Genomic DNA, 16,474 nt, shown 5'->3' with positions numbered 1-16,474 from the left:
TTTTGTGTAGGATGTTTTCATATGATATGTAGAATAGATGTATGATGTTTTCTGAATATCTGTAGAGGCAATTTAAAATAAATAACATGGTGTTAAGAATATAGTTAGCGTTTTTTGTGCCAACATTTTAGCAAATAACAATTATACTTACTTTTTTCTGAAGGGTAATTTTTGTGTTTTGCTATAGTTGATCTTGGATTTTTCAAATGATCTATAGGGAAGATGTAAAAAGCAAGATATGTTGTTTAAAAATGTGCATTAATGAAATTGGCCGTTTTATAACAAACACATCTATACTTACATGTGTAATTAGGTTAGTTTTATCGTTTTTGCTGTAGAAATAGCACCATTTCTGTATATCTGTAAATATAATGTCAATGAAAAATAAATACTCTTGTAAATTAGTGTTTAAACAAAGCAGTTGGTGTGTAACAGAGAATTATTATATACTTACTATCTGATTTTGCACATGAAGAAATATGACCATGTAATAGGAATTGTGTTGGAGTAGTTTCTATCAGAAAAGTAGGAAGACATGAAAATAAAATAAGTCTAAGAGTTAGGAGATGTAAGGAAAATAGTGCACTTCTAATGTAGTTTTCTACTAAAATGCTGTGTTACTTACTTGATTAATTAGCTAGTAAGCTGGATCTTTAAAGATGTTTATTCTGCAACAAAATCTTCAAAGTGTTGGCATCTACTTTCCAGATAGGTAGCAGCAACAAATGGTAGAATGCATGTAGCCCTTTTATAGTATATGTGTTATGTGTGCTTTGATTTGATTGGTTGTAGGATGTAAGGAAGCATAGTATAGGCTAGTTTGAATTTTTTTAAGTTAATTGGAGTGTTTGTTGATGTGAGAATGGTGGTATGTGGTTGTTCCCGCATTAAAGCAGGTTCGTGTTTAAATGAAATATATTTATATGTGAAAATAAGTAATGAAAATGTTAGTTAAATGCAAAGAATAATAGAAAATGATAAAATGCATGTAATAGAATGTATAGTAAATGTGGATTAATAGTAATTTTATGTAAGAAACAGGTATTATATGTGAAAAGTTTTTTTTACAGAGAAATGACTTTTATTGATGATAAAGATGGTATTTTAGAAAGAAAAGTGTGCAAACATGAACTCGATATTATTTTTTTTACGATATTGTGGTAGTCTATATTTTTGTAGTCGATATTTTTGTAGTGTTAGGGCTAATTTCATGTCCAACGATATAATTGTAGTCGATATTTTTTTAAGCGATATTTATGTTTTCGATATAGTTAGTACTCGATATTTTGTAGTCGATATTTTTGTAGTTTGTGTAATAAGTATAGTAAGTCGATATTTTTGTTCTCGATAATTTGTCAACGATATTTTGGTAAGTCGATAATGTGTCCGTCGATAATATTTCAGTGATCCTTCTGCAGGAGAGTCCAGTGTGTTGTAGCCCCACGCAACCCAGGCAGCAAACCTGCTGGTGTGAGTGGTGGCTGTGCTTTCTGGGTTACCAACAGACCTGCAAAGTATTCAGGGATGCAGTGGTAATTGAAACCCAATTTCTTTCTTTAGAATAGCAATCTCAAGTGCTGCACTAAGGAAATACACTATACGGGTTTAAAAGCATATTATTTCAGCAGTCTCATTCTGTTGTTTAGCATGAGTAAAAACCACACATAATATAATTAAAATAGTGCTTATGCATGTTTCTAGTAGCAACAATAAAATGAACAGTTCTAACATAATTAGAATGTTCCTAGCAGCCTATCACCTTAAAGATATCTCCCATGCATTACACTATGATAAGATAGAGTGGCTAACTTGGCTGTAGAATTTCTTGGAGCCCAGTGCACTGCATACCTGTCCACAGCAGATCAGCCATGGTTATCAGACTTCAGCTGGGAGAGACTGTTCACTTGGAAGGAAAACACATGATCAAATAAGCTCAGCTGAACTCAGCACAGCTAGTCTCCTCTCATGACATGACTCTTTATGTTATGGCAGTCTTGCAGTACCTCTTATGATACCCTGTTGCAAAGATCTCTCCAACTGAGTGGTCAATGCATGATATGAACATAGCGTTGACCATTGACTTTTAGCCTACACTGGTGGAGTTTCCAATAATCAGAGACATAAGTGGTCTGAAACAGTATGAAAAACTCAGACTACATGTTATTTTACACATCTACTGCCAGACCTTCAAACTTAGATATTGTGTAGCTTGTAGCAGACTTGTGTTGTTCGCTTTATGTGATAGCCCTGTCATTTTTAAGATGAATTGATACTTTTACAAGTTCTACAAAAGAAAATGACTTGCTGAATGTGGACCAAAGGCAGACAAACGAAGTTAATGTGCTCATAATGGAGTCATGCTTTGGGTAGTAATTGGACACATACTGCCTAACTTAAAATGTAGTGAATCGGTAAATCATCAGGTGAAGTTGCACCAGGATGCAGTGGAGTAAAGGTCAACTAAACCCCAATTATGTCTTTGTATCATGAGACAATCCTGGGTACCAGGGACCTCTTTTCTTTGCCTTCGGTACAGCTCTTGCCATAGCAGTCGAGACTTCTCTGGGCTCTGACAAGTGACTGTGGGGGGTCCTGCCATTTCTGTGCTTGTTGACTACCTTCTCGATGGTGGACCACAGGATCCATCTCAAGAGACATGAGTGCTTGCTTGGCCTGTGGGAGCCCATTACGTCTGACTGACCTTTTTTTTGGAAGCCCATTAATTTGTGTACCTGAGAACGTTCTTTACTCAAGTCACAAACCTTCTTTCTGGAGCCAGACTGAAGATGAATCTTTCTCTGTTGCTCTTCAATAGGTACATTATTGATTGCAGATTTGGAAAGCATTTGGGGGTACGCAAGGGTCCATTATTGCCATTATTGAAATAGAGTAAAGACTGAGCTAAGAGTCAGCTTTTGTCCTTGCTGGGGAATGAGAGGACACCTATTCCTGGGCAAATCCCATTTCTTGCCACCTCTCCAGCAGTGAGTGAGGAAGGATATGTTTCAAGTGTCCATTCTCAATGGAGAGCCAAATATCTTAAAGTGTATGGAACTGCAACCATTAACAGTGGTTAATTTGGAAAATAAAGAGTGCCGGTGGAGAAAGCAGTGCTCAGTAGCCTGCGGTCGGCACTATTAAGTTTGGTGCCCCAAAATCCAAGGCTGCAAAGTCCTGGTAATCCCCCTTTGTGCTCTTAAATTCACTGACAGGCACTAACTGCCCCTTTATGTCACTCTCGCAGGTTACTGCTTTCTCTCTATGTGTATGTGTTCTGTTTTTCTCTTCCTCCTTCTTTTCAGTTTGTGTGTTTTCCCCCTCTTGCTTTCAGGTAATGTCTGATGAAGAAAAATAAGTGTCAGCCCCCACAAATGAGAGCCAATCACCCCCACTGGCTCAAATTAAGCACTGATATTAATTTCATCTGCAAAGAATGTAGTTCAGAACTCTCGGACAGCATAAAGGACGCTTTTGAATGTGTTATTATGGCTTGGTTGGTCTTCATGTGTGCAGAATGGAATGGGTGCTAAAGGTGACCATAGAGCAGCCCAAGAGAGGATATTCTTAGACTCAAGGCATAGCGAAACCATCTCTAACCAATTAGCACTGGCTCTGAGTTTGGAGGAGGAATGTATTTTAAGCCCCTTGCTAGAGCAAGTAAGTGGTGGAAGGAATGCATCTGGAATTCTGTGGAACCCTGAAATGGCAGAAAATGGTGAAAAACAAACTTCTAACTTTTGTGACTCAGCCTTTGTGAATAGGGCTATGCATATGTTGGACCCTTGATGACAGACTAGGGAAAGAGTTAATCATGAACAGAGTACAAAAAGAAAACTCTGTGGACATCTACAATTTGTTGTATGTATAATGTACTTACATTCCACAGAAAATTCCAACACCTCTTTCCAACATCACTGATTTGTATCTAAGGTCTAAGATACCATCTCGTTAATATGCATAGCATTTCTGGCACATTTCAGATACAAGATAATGCAGAAGTCTGTTAAAGTGATTATTGGAGATAAATAGCACACAGAAACTATCACTCCCAGCAAAACTTTGGGCTCACGATCAATGTATCACTGTTATAGCTCTAAGTAGGGCCTCTAAATCACAAACTGAGAACTTCTTAATAAGCACATTTGTTTCTCGTTTTTCACAGAAGGCTCAGCTTAACATTTAAAACATGAAAATGTGCAACATTTTTCATATGTTCCAGTTAAAAAGAAATAATTATAATTGAATTCAAATCAGTATCAATTATTTGGATGCTAATACCGAAAACAAAAATCATTTAATAAGGTGCTGTCTCAAAAATTCTGTAACCCACTAGATGATCATTATTATGCAGCCCTCGACCAGTCTCACCCACACATTTCCAAAAATATTCATTTGAAAAAGAGGACTCCATCTGATCATGTAACTTTCTTATGCGACATATTTACCAACAGATGTGATCATTGAAACATTTACATTTTCAGGATAGTCTCAGGACAATTCAAGTGGCAAGGAATGCACCTGAAGAGTACAATATTATGCAACCCACCTGACTCCTAATGGTCGAATTCTGACAAGACACTAGCAACTAGATGTAAAGTAAAACAATGCATGCAAAAAACAAGCAGATAATGCGATTCTACCACTGTTAAAAACTGAAAATACGTTGAAATTTAGCCTCAAGCGGTTAGGGTGTTGATTAAATTATGCAAAACAAATCGAGGAACACGAATCCATATTCAATTTAAGTGGAAACCTTCACAATAAAACACATCATTAATCCACCGGCGACATTGTGAATTGTCTGCACAGAATTTTGGTTTATAGATGATTCTGAGATTAATGGATTAGCGAAACGAGAGAGACGGGTTTAGGCAAACACTGTTCCAGGAAAATGTTATCAGTGGCTGAAGCAGCAAGGTTGTACCCATGTTTTGCTTTCTTTGGAAAAACTCATTAAAAACTATTAGAATATATACTTTTTTAAATTAGTACCCGTGTCTTCATAGAACACAACGCATGACATAATTTCCCTCTCACCTGGGGATAACCGGAGACATTAGGTAGTAGAGACATGAAAAGCTCTCACCATGTAACCAAACCAGTGCTGGGTTAAATGCTCAAGGAGGACCTCAAACTCAAGAGGCCTTCCTTGGGGAATCAACTCTTATTTTATGCAGACCAGGCCAACAGCCCTAATAAAGAGTCAATATATACAGCAAGATAATCTGTGTTGGATTAGATTGAAATTATTTAATCCAACATTTATCTGTGTTAATGCTTTATTTTCAGACAGCACAGCTCAGTAACCGAAAGAGGTAATCCATGCTGACAGATTCTGAGCTTTACTGACTAAAAAGAAAGCACTAATTGAGACAAATATAGAGTTGAATGGATTCATTTTACACACTGCTGGTGCATAAAAGAGGCCTTCAGCTGTGCTAGGTGCCAGGAAAGGCCATCATGATACTGCCCAAGAAAATAGCATTTAATGATGAAACCAGCACACATGAACATCCAGCGACCATAAGTTTGTGGACTCATGTTTGTTTTGACAGCAATACTCACTCTAAACTGCTACATCAGTAATCACTTGCAACTTTTGTTTTGCATCATTGTTCACATCTCTGTAAGAAAATGCCTCATTTGTTTTTCTTGGCTTGATGTTGTTGGTTTTTGCACGGTGTACACTGGGGCTGGGCCGACCGTATCCCAGTGCTGTGCTCTGACCTCTAAAATAACTTTTTGAATTTGCTCAAATCTTACCTAGAAGTCCCTAGTATAGGATACCCAGTGTACCCAGAGCATGCAAGTTATTTGCCACTAGTGAACTGCAGCATTATTATGCCAACAATGCAAAGCATGTCTTTAGGCCTGCCCTTCAGCCTGTGTGCAGTATAAAGTTACAAGTTCGACCTGGAAAAATAACTCTTTTGTCTGGCCTAAACCTTCCTTTTTCATACTTATAAGTCACCCCTAAGGTAGGCCCTAAATGCTCATATGGCTGGGTACATGGTGTTTCAAAAGTGGGACTTGTATAGTTAAGATTTACATGTACTGGGAGTGTAAAATCTCCAAAGTAATTGTTCACTGTGACAAGGCTAGCTCTTGCATACAAAGCCCTGGACTGTAGTATTACCCCTTATAATGCACAGTGCCACTTTGGGAATAGCAAGAGCCATGACTCAAGGATTCAAATTAATATTAGTTTAAATTCCAATCTGATGGTCAAGTCTGATTTTAAAATGCTATTTTGAAAATTCCACTTTTAGATTGTTGGCATTTTGCTTCCTAAAGCCTCTAGTAGCTGTCAATCACCAGCTGTCACGTGGCAGACTGCTGGGAGGTGTGAACGGCTCCCAGGAAATCGAACAAAAGGGTTTTGGCTGGGACGATGTGTGACCTCCTCCTGACAGGTTAGCCTGGGAGATGTGCCCAATAACTGCACTAGCTTCAAAGAGGTATTCCCTATCATAGGCAAATATAACTCACACCTAGACCAACCCCTTCCATTGTCCAAGTAGCCAGGCACCAAGTCCAGTCAAGGGAAAACTAATTCCAGAACTGGTTTGCATGGGAAATTCACCATTTCACTAAATACACCTCAGAGGTGTGCCCAGAGCTCCGAACGGGGGAAGAAAGATAATGTAATGTTGGATTTTGGCAGAGTAGGGCACTATGGGATTGTTTAGGGACAACCCCCCAAGAAAGGGTGTCAAAGTGGGTAGAGTTGCCCCTGGGAACTTTTTTCCTATTGGCAGGAAGTTTTCCCTAACCACAAGCTAGTGCCAGGCATAACAGTGGCACCCCTGAATAGTTTGTTCTGAACACCTTTTGAAGCCTACTTTGCACTGTACGTTTTACTTCTGCTCCTACGTTCTTTTCAACACCCATTCTCTATGTTTGAAATCATATAAAGATATACCCTCGGATTACGTCTACAAGGGTTCCTTTTTCAATTAGGTCTGATGTGGTCTTCTGTTAAATGTTGACTATATACCTTTTTCCTCAGTTCAATTGTTCCAGTAGGAACTATTATTGCACATATATGGTTTTTAGTAGGGCAGTGAGCTCCCTATGTCTGATGTATCCTTACTAAAAAAACATCTTCTAAGTGTTCTCAACTTAACCTAACAGGGTTGTGACGTCTTTTGGTCAGATGAGCTACAGAGTGGTTGAAGGTAATCATGGCAATAGCCATGGCCTGCTACTTTCTTGTGCCATCTTTGCTAATTTGTGCTTTGCCTGAGCCCATTCATTGTTAGGTGTCAGAGTGTCTGATAGAGAGGTCTACTAATTAAAGAATCTGTTTTCTGGTCTGATTGTCATAAGTGACCTGTAATCAGTGAGCAAAATTTAGCATTAAACTATTTGTACTTCATAAGATTGTTCTTGCAAAAAACACTGGTGAAAGACATACTTAGACCAAATTTGCAGGTGTGACCTAAATTATAAAAAAATAATTGCAACTACAAAGTGTTGAGTGTATTACTGTTTGGTTCAATGGATATTTTAAGTTACTAGACCTGCATATTGGTATTTGTAGTATTTGCTTTTAGGTCTGATATTGCTCCACCAATATGTGAATAACCCCAATGAGCTGTGGTAAATGAAAGGAAGCTCCAAACACTCTGTCTTGAAAGGCACACATTTTTTTTTTACCACACCTATTTTACAACAATCCTCACATTATATTCGACATGGAATTCAGAATTAACAGACTTGAAATGATACTACAAAAATAATATTAATACCTGGCTTTTACCACACTTTATTCTGCACGGTTGTTATGTCTAAGCACTGTAAAAATACGTGGCACCATTACCCATTTTTGATAACAGACAATATACTGAACCAAAAAAGCATAGTAGTAGGGTACCTTGAGATGCCAAAAATACCTTGCAAAACTCAGTGGCAAATAGTGGCCCACCAGGAAAAGAAATTCCCTTATAAGGCCTAACAACATGAACATGTAGAAGCAGTTATAATGACCCCGATGGCTAGCTCTTTTGGGCAGTCTGGATGTATGTATTCGTATAATAATGTGAACCCAGCAAAGGAGCAATTAGTATTGTACGATAATGGGGATTTGCCTCCAATTACACTGAAACTTATGTATAGAATTTGACATTTCATATGTTTGACAGTGTAGACCAGGCAGTGCACCAGGCGCCCTTCTGAAGTTATAATGATATTGCAACTGCTTAGAACAGTTCAATTAAGCAAGGTTTGGACCTATTTCAATACACCACCACGTGGGATTTAAAAAATAATATTTAAATTAGCCCACCAACATAACCACCTATGCCTTCAGACTACTGTAAACCAGCCTATGCTGAAGAAATAATCCTAATGAGCTTGTAACAAAAACGAATGTGGATTATTTAGACAGTAAATATAGAAATTGTGAAGGCATGCAGACAGTGCAGCATAAAGATGAGAAAATACCAACCCTGAAACACTCTAAACGTCAAACTAACCACAAGTATACCATCAAATAAGCTGTCGTGTCACAAAACAACTTGAATAGCACCAGATGTGATATGTATATATTGCAAGTGCCATCCATCAATCAATCAATCAATCAATCAAAGTACTTGTGGAGCGCGCTACTTACCTGTGAGGGTCCCGAGGCGCTGAAGGAAGGGGGGAGTGCTGCTACAGCTCGAAAAGCCAGGTCTTGAGGAGTCTTCTGAAGATGAGTAGGTCTTGGATCTGCCGTTTGTGGGTAGGGAGGGTGTTCCAGGTCTTGGCGGTGAGGTAGGAGAAGGATCTGCCACCGGAGTTTGTTCGTTGGATGCGGGGGACACCGGCGAGGGTGAGGCTGGCGGGTGGGGGTGTGAAGCTGAGTCTGCTGTTCAGGTAGGCTGGTCCGGGGTTGTGGAGTACTTTGTGTGCGTGGGTGAGGAGTTTGAAGGTGATCCTTTTACCGACTGGGAGCCAGTGTACGATTTTCAGGCGGGGGTGATGTGGGTGCGGCGGGGGATGTTGACGATCAGTCAGGCGGAGGCGTTTTGGATGCGTTGTAGTCGTCGTAGGTGTTTGGCTGGGATTCCTGCGTAGAGTGCATTGCCGTAGTCCAGTCTGCTGCTGACGAGGGCCAGTGTCACCGTTCTTCTTGTTTCGATCGGGATCCACTCGTAGATCATGCAGAGGGTGTTGTAGCAGGAGGAGACGGCGTTGACCTGCTTAGACATGGAGAGGGAGGAGTAGAGATGAATCCTAGATTGCGTGCGTGGTCGCTGGGTGTTGGTGCTGTTCCCAGTGTGGTCGGCCACCAGGAGTCGTCCCAGGCTGAGGAGGACCTCCGTCTTGTCCGAGTTCAGCTTCAGATGGCTGGTCTTCATCCAGTCGGCGACTGCCTTCATTCCTTCGTGGAGGTTGGTTTTGGCAGTGTGTGGGTCCTTGGTGAGGGAGAGGATGAGCTGGGTGTCGTCAGCGTAGGAGATGATGTTGAGGTTGTGAGGGCGGGCCACTAGTGCGAGGGGGGCAATGTAGACATTGAACAGCGTCGGACTGAGGGATGAGCCCTGGGGGACGACGCAGATGATGTCGGTGGATTCGGCATGGAAGGTTGCGAGGCGGACGCTCTGAGTTCTGCCGGTGAAGAAGGACGTGGTCCAGTCAAGGGCCTTCTCTTGGATCCTGGCTTATAGGAGGCGTGTCTTTAGAATGCGATGGCAGACCGTGTCGAAGGCGGCTGACAGGTCCAGGAGGATGAGGGCTGATGTTTCGCCATTGTCTAGTTGGCGCCTGATGTCGTCTGTCGCGGCGATGAGGGCTGTCTCGGTGCTGTGGTTACGTCTGAATCCGGACTGGGACGGGTCCAAGATGTTGTTGTCTTCCAGTAGGCGGGTCAGTTGCATGTTGACAATTTTCTCGATGACTTTAGCCGGGAATGGGAGCAGGGAGATGGGCCAGAAGTACTTGAGTTCCTTGGGGTCTGCTTTGGGTTTCTTGAGGAGGGCGTTGATTTCGGCGTGCTTCCAGCTTTCCGGGAATGTCGCTGTTTCGAAGGAGTTGTTGATGACCTTCCGTAGTTGGGGTGCGATGGCTGCGTCTGCTTTGTTGAAGACGTGGTGTGGGCACGGGTCAGACGGAGATCCTGAGTGGATGGAGTTCATGACCTTGCGTGTCTCGTTGTCATTGACGTTGGACCAGGACGTCAGGCGGTTGGCGCTGGTGGTGTTCACAGGGGAGGTGGAGTCTGGCGTAGTCGGGGCGGTCGTGGTGTTGAAGCTGTCGTGGATGTCAGTGATCTTGCGGTGAAAGAAGATGGCCAGTGAGTCGCGCAGTTCTTGTGAGGGTGGGATGTTCATGGCGGTGGCGCTGTGGTTGGGGAGTTCCTTTACGATGCTGAAGAGCTCTTTGCTATTATGTGCGTTGTAATCCAAGCGGTCTTTGAAGGAGGATCCATAATAAATTCTCAGAGAAAACAAACCCTTATGTGTCTCAGAACTGATGGGGCTTGATTTAGAAAGGTGAATTTGACGTATGAGTAATTTACACTTTTGAGTAAAGTCTACTAAGTTTTGTTTATTCACAAAATCGGAATGTAAGTCACTACAAAAAAAAGAGACATTTGTAAGTTCAACACCACACATGGCTATCCATTGGTACTGCAACACCCTTCTTTTGAAAATTAAGGCGTTAGGACATTAAAATAAAACCCTGTCGCGAATAGTTGATAAATTACACAAATTATTGATTGTTAAATATATAAATAAACGTAAATTAATGTTAAACTAATATATGATAATAGTACATATTATACTCAATTAAATAACTTAATTGTAATTAACTCGGTGCATCACTTTTAATATTTATTTATGCATATTACAAAAATATTTTTTTTTCATTAGGTGGCAATTTCTTTTTTTATTTAATCTTCAGAAAAATTATTTTAATTAATTCAAGTAAAGCATACAACCACTTTGGCTCCTCTCCAATCCACGTTCGTCCCTTCTAAAGGAAATCTAAATGTGAATGCATAATTGAGTCAGTCCCCATCCCACAAATGATGGTGTTCTGGGCTTGGGAAAATTAGCATCTCTAGTTCCACTGGATCTTAGATTACACAGTGAGCATTATTAACTTCTCTTGGGTGAATGCATCCTGTGGCGCGCTAATACCAACCTCCTCCTGTCGGGGTTGGCACAAAGGGGTTGGACCAAGGCTGCATGGCTTGGTAGAACTAACAAAAACAGCTGGTATGGCCATATGTGGTGCTATTGGGGAAGACATGGATTCAGATCAGAATGAGAGTAGTCTGGTCATCTCATGGTTGTGGGTCCCTTGCCTGTCTTGTAGGCTTCCAAAGGTGAAATTCCACCCAGTCCCACATGACTTAATGGGCCTGCACTGGCTCGATAAACACTGTGGGTTGGGAAGACGGAGGATGCAGGGGGTCTGGATTGAAATGTACCGCCGGCTACTGTTGGATCCTTGAACGGGCACTCTGTGGGAGTAGGAAGAATCAGAGAGGTAGACTCGGACTGTGATGATTGTTAAGACTAATCACTGGAATCCAGGAGGGCTCCCTTCAGCCCAGATCTCTAAACATGGTTTTAAGGGCATCAATTCTCACATCAGTGCACCCTTCTCCCTAAGATGTATGGTGGATCATTCTCTGAACCTCTAGGTGGGCACAGATTCCTTTAGAAGAAGGTGGATCCTCCTCATCCTGAGTGCCCATCTGCAGCGGAGGAATTCTACTTCCACTCTGGGTCCTGCCCTACTTTGCCAGTCTCACCACTGCCTGCTGGGTGGAATGTGGGAGGGAGTGAAATGGAGCCATCAGTCCCTTGGTGTATGTCAACATGTGCTACAAAATATACTCACAATGGTCCTCATGCATGTCACAATTATTTTTGACTGTGCAATACTGATGTCAAGCTACTTATGCATCAGCGGCATGGGTCAAGATTTCAATGGTCAACCGACACATATTCTTCAACTAGGGCCAATGAACTTGGAAGGACAACACTCATATATTTATAGAGCGATGATGTCACATACCTAAGCGTCGCGTCTGTGAGATCGTGTTATTGCACAATACATAGTGCCTCATTGACAGTAGTGTGGTGCGTGTGCTATGCCTTTCTGCATGAAGGACATTACACACATTATCACATCACATGAACTGGCATTCAGGACATGTCATGCCATCACAGTGCATGCGGTGTACTCGCTGCCATGCTGCTGTATGTGGGCATGCACATGGCCAGCCTTCTCAAGGGTCCTCTCCTGGTTGTAATACGTTGCAGTCCACTGCCTGGTGAGTTCTTGTCGATTGCAGGGTGTGCATTACAAGTCATGTAGTTCTCAGGTCTCCACATTAGCCAAAGGTAGAGTTTGAGGAACCCTGCCAATAATGTCAACTTCTTCTTGAATAGAACAGTGGGCCACCACGGTTCTTTCATCAGCCATTTTGGAAAATGCAGGCAGATTGTTTTATTCCCTTTGGATGGCTCTGGAATGGCATTTTTCTGCTTCTAGTTCATCACTTACAGGTATATTGATTGGTGGGTTAAGCTGCCCATGATGTATATACATATGCAGCACAGACTTATAATAGGGCCAGAACAAGGTGACAGCCACGGGGAGCAGGGGTTACCTTCCTCGATGTACTGTGCTTTTCACAGGGTAGGCATACAGTCATATGAATGTACGGCTTTACAACGCGATCTTTTACACCGCGTGCCGTTACAACGCGTTTTTTTTAACGCAAGTCGTTACTACGACTTGCGTTGGAGGGGTGCGGACTTAGGAATTTTTTAATTTACTATTCTAACACCAGCCTACGTACAGTAGGGAAGGTGTTGGATAGTGAATTAAAAAATTCCTTGTCCTGCAGCGCCCTCCAGCGCAAGTCGTAGTAACGGCTTGCGTTGAAGAAACCGCGTTGTAACGGCACGCGGTGTAACAGCCGCGTCGTAAAGGCTGTAAACCAGTCAGATTAAGCACCCAGAAATGCATTAAACATACGTTTTCATGAGTAGTACTTTTAAATCCCACATGCATGGAGTATGTAAATGGTGTAAGCAAACCCAAAGCAGGTGTATACATCTGAACATATTGAGTCAAAAAGGAGGGGGGCGTTGGGTCATACTTAGTCATATAGGGCAAGGGAAACCTGTGTTCAAATCCTAGTGTCCTCACTTCACCAAGTTGTGCTGTCCTGGGCAAATCCCTTCACTTCATAGTTCTTCATTTTCTTTGGGCGACCAGTCTAAGAGCACCATAAAGTAATTCAGTTCAGGCTGTGCACTATACAAAAAAGTCACTCCTACACAGTTTAATATGGAGTTATATTCCTTCACATTTAACACTATTATTGACTGTTTATTTAATGCAGATGACAAACGGACCCTTTCATTTTAGAATCACAGACAACAGTCTTTCCTCAAATGGGCCTATTTTTTATGCAAATTCTTCTAAAACTGGGTTTGTAATTTCTTTGTTTAAAACTCATGCAACTAAATCTGGACTTTCCACTGCCTTCACAATGAAATTGGTGAATTCGGAATTGCAAACACAGCAACCTGTTGGACTGGGTTCTGTTTTTGTCTCTTGAAATAATTCACATTTGCTCTGGACAACCTATTTAAATCAATGTTGGCATTTTCCATATTTTGTGGGACCATCTTTGCTTGGAAAATTCCTGCCATAGGTACCTGTTTCTGAACTGACATTTGCATTTGCTTAGCTGGCATATTTTGCATCTGCATTTCTCCATGTTTTTGTGCATCATGTTTAAATTTATTTTTCTTCTTCCAATGCTCAAATCTGTTATAAAGATGGCAAATGGACACGTTTTCCAGCAGTGCAACATCCATACCTAAATTTGCACAAACCAAAACCCCTTTACTTCCATCCTGTGTTCTTTTAATTTGTACCCAATCAACATCCTTTGCTGGCACTCTGCCCTTCAGGAAAGTAATCTCTGCTATATTTTCCTCCATAACAACAGAAAATGATGGTGCATTCATGCAAACCCTTTTCATTGTCTCTTTACCTGGCCTTTACACAACTTTAGATTCAAGCCACAATTCTGTTTGCATGGCAATGTAAAAGAACATTTCCAAATTAATGAACAACTCTTTCATCAAATCCATCAACTTGTGGGTACCACAGCACAATCTTGTCTCTCAATTGTGGGATTGTGTTCAGAAATGCTGCAGGTTCACTTTTATTCTGTGGCATATGCACATACATTTCTCCCACTTTTTCTCTCAATGAGTAAGCAAAAGCATCTCCCTCTTTCTGCTTATTATTTTTCTCAACTAAATCTGGTGGTTTCTTTTCCTTATCCAGTTTCCTTGCTAGGTCTGGTGGTTTCTTTTTCTTCTCATGTTTTCTTGCCCACTTGTCTCCTAATTTCTCAAACCCATTGCATTAAAAAATATATTTTATTATTACTGCAATGTGCAAATGCATTCCTGAAGAACACATTTTCTCATTTGCTTCATCATCCATGTGTACCCTAAAACCTTTCTGAAATGGAAAACTTCCTGAAACATCAGTTTCATATTTTTGAGCCAAATCTGTCAGTCCATTATGTTTAGTTAATGCACATACAGCTGTTTCCTTACTCAGGGAAATTAATTCTTTTTCCTGACACTGGTTCACATTTTCATTATTTAAACAGCAAGGACTGTTAATTTCTCCATGTTCAAATGTTGAATTTAAACCACTAAGCTGTCTCTCTTTTTCAGGGCCTGTGTTAATATGTTCTCCCATGTTTTCTATCTTTTTAGTCACTGCTGCTTCCTCAAAGCAGGTTTGAGAAATCCCATTTCAATTACATTCATTTTATCCTGGGCTGCAGATGTTGTAAATACTATTTTCCCCTCACCTTTTAGTGCTTGGGGTAATTTCTGTTCAATAATCTGTGTATTCTGCGTTTCTGAAATAAACCCTGCCATAATCACTCCTGCAGCTCTTTGAACCTTTTCAGTAGGGACCATATTGATTGGGACAGTCATAATTTTTGTATTTCTCTCTGTTCAGCAGAAGCAGTAGCCCTTGTAGTAATTATTGGTGCACTATTTTCAGTATTTTTCATGGGAACCATATAAAGTGGTGGACACTCAGTTAACAATTCATCCATTATTTCATCCCCTGAATTATTATTTATGTGAAGCTCTTTGTCAGCATTAATTCTCTTCTCCTGTATCTGGTGCTTTACATTTTTATCCTCACTTTCTTTCTCTCTTGCTGTCTTTTCCCACAGGCTTAAGGCCTCAAATTGTGCAGCTTTAGATTGTGTCTTTATTTCACATAACACTTCCCTTAATTTGTCAATAATTTGCAATTCAAAAGTACCATCTTTTGGAAACCTCAAAGCACCTTCTTTTTTAGTAATCTTGCACCATTGGTGAACCCACATACATGTGTTTTGTCCCAAACTGGTAGACATAAAATGCACAGGTGTTCCTTCAGTAGCATCCCCAATAAAAAAAACGATTTTTTTCACTTTACCTCCTAACAGCTTCTTTAAACCTGCAAACATTTTCATTTTTGCAATAGATCAATGCAATTTCTTTTTTCCAAAGCTGTCAGTCTCAATTTTAGTCCGTTTTACTCCTACCACTGACCCGCCACAAAATCTTAATGCAATATTTCTCTTAATCAATAACTCTGTTAGTAACAACATAAATACATTCGCTACTCTGTCTGTTGTGCTAAATAAAGGATAGATTTATATTCACTGCGAGTAACACATTCCGCTTACCCTTTACAAAGTAAGACCTTCCGTTTACTCTTCAAACACTACAGGTAAATCCCTTCCGCTTACCTTTCACTCAAGCTCAGAAGAACCTGCTACTCCTTTGGACTTATCCTTCAGGATATATCTTAGGCCAAAGTTTCACCAGCGAACTCTTTGCTGTCACTCAAGCTCAGAAGAACCTGCTACTCCTTCAGTGTGACCCTTTCTAGGTGATATCACACCAAATTCTAGCAGCGAACTCTTTGCTATCAATCACTCTTTGCTATCAATCACTCACACAGAAAATAGTCCCTAATTTAACACTGCCAGCCCTACCTAGCTTCTCAGTGTTATTCCAACAGACGAGTAACCTCAGTGCAGTGTGGCTTCCATTTACCACCCGCTATTCCTTCCCGGGATTCCACAGGTGTGCATACCTGCGTGTTCAGTCAACATAGAACAAGACACTAACTTAACATGAAGAGTTAAAACATGTAATCAATAACCAAAAAAATTATGTTCTATGAAATTACCAATATAATCAATAACACCATCAATTCAAAATTAGCAAAATGTCACCAACAGTAAAAAAAACACGTATATTTTCAACACTTTAAAAATACATGCTAGCACATTAACAATATTTCACAACCCTATTGATACTCACACCACTTCTTGCATCACCTTCCAGTACTGCTTTGCCAGTCTTCAGGTTCTGAGCATTAGAGTCAGGAATCAGGACTTGGACATTTATCTAACTTGAGC

This window comes from Lissotriton helveticus, chromosome 4_1 (genome assembly GCF_964261635.1).
Source record: "Lissotriton helveticus chromosome 4_1, aLisHel1.1, whole genome shotgun sequence".
Classification (NCBI taxonomy): Eukaryota; Metazoa; Chordata; class Amphibia; order Caudata; family Salamandridae; genus Lissotriton; species Lissotriton helveticus.
The sequence above is the reverse complement of the archived record's forward strand: the minus strand, read 5'-3'. Positions refer to the sequence as shown.